The following is a 1,504-nucleotide window of genomic DNA, read 5'->3' on the forward strand; positions in this document are numbered from 1 at the left end:
AAAGAGAGAGAGAGAGAGAGAGAGAGAGAGAGAGAGAGAGAGAGAGAGAGAGAGACTTCATACGAACCAGGAGGGAGACAAGAAGAACAATAAAAGATGTCACCGTTATCCCAAAACTACATGTACATCACAGACACAGACAGAGACCCTAACGAACCAGGGACAAGTTGTCATGGGCTTTGTTTTGGGTTTTTTTTTGGTTTTTTGGGGGGAGGGCAGGGGGGGGGGTTACAAATTATTAAACCTACTATTATTTACGACAAACTCACTGGCCTCTGCGGTGAAGCGGTTGGTGCTTCGCTGTCGCATGCAGGAGACTCGAGTTTGGCTCCAGATTGAGGAGAATTTTCATTGATTACATTTCATGTACCTTGGTCTTTTTACTTGGAAGTTGTATCCGCCTCTAAATGATCTATATTGTGTCAATGGGAGCGTAAAATCACCTATATTATTATTCAAAATTCAGAAGTACGCGCCTTAGCACCAAGTGGTAATTTTACAAGTTTAAAAAAAAATAAACCAAAACTGTTCACAGTTTCTCTTGGGGCTCTCGTGGCCTCGAGGTTAACTCCTAAGACATTTTTAGCCATTTTAAGAAAATGAGCTCTTTTTTTTTTCGAGCAACTGACTCTGTGAAACTCTTGAATTTTGGTACATGCAATTGAGTTTATATCTGGATTATTATTTTGTCCAAGTAAGCTATATTATCTTCATTTCAGAATCAAAAGCCAAAACCGGCCAAAAATGACTTATAAGCAATTATCTATAAGCATGTCAATAAAATGTTATGCACGAAAACCATTTCTTTTTAGGCTCTTTCAGAGCGAAACCGCAACAACAAATAACAATTCTATCGAAGAGACCAAAACAGTTTGGGGTCATTCAGTGGAAGGGTAATGACTCTAAAGAGTACACTTATGACTCGGTGTGGAAAGAAAATTATTTATATATGCAAAAGAGTTTAACAGTGGTAAACTTTACCTCCGCCGCACACGCCGAAATGAGCAAGTAAAACGCACTATGTCCATACATTATAATATGAGCCCATGATTACTTGTAGAATCAGGTTCTTCTTTTTCTTCATGCGTTAGGTCTGGAGCAGACATAGACGATCATGATACCCAGTTCCTTCCTGTTGTCTGTCTTCTTGATCAGCTCCGTTTTTCTCTTTGTGTTATTCAATGCAAAGTTATTCAGGCCATCATTCTGCACTATGTTGTTCTTTGTCTTTATCTGCTCTTTTCTTCCTCTATTCTTTCCACACTGCAGAGTAGTTTCTCTTGTCCATTTGATATATTTCCATGGCCAAAGAATCTCAATTGTTTCCTTTTTTTCTGTCAAGGTTAGTTACCCTTAAAAAGCAAGTAGCTGCTGTCAAAATCGTTTATTTAGTAATGACACAAACCCAAGGTGCGTTTAATTAATTAGAGTTTTATTATTCTTGGCAACAGAGTGGGGATATTTCTTTTCTTTTTCTTTTTCTTTTCTTTTTTTTTTTTTTTTG

This window comes from Aplysia californica, unplaced genomic scaffold, assembly GCF_000002075.1.
Source record: "Aplysia californica isolate F4 #8 unplaced genomic scaffold, AplCal3.0 scaffold00057, whole genome shotgun sequence".
Classification (NCBI taxonomy): domain Eukaryota; kingdom Metazoa; phylum Mollusca; class Gastropoda; order Aplysiida; family Aplysiidae; genus Aplysia; species Aplysia californica.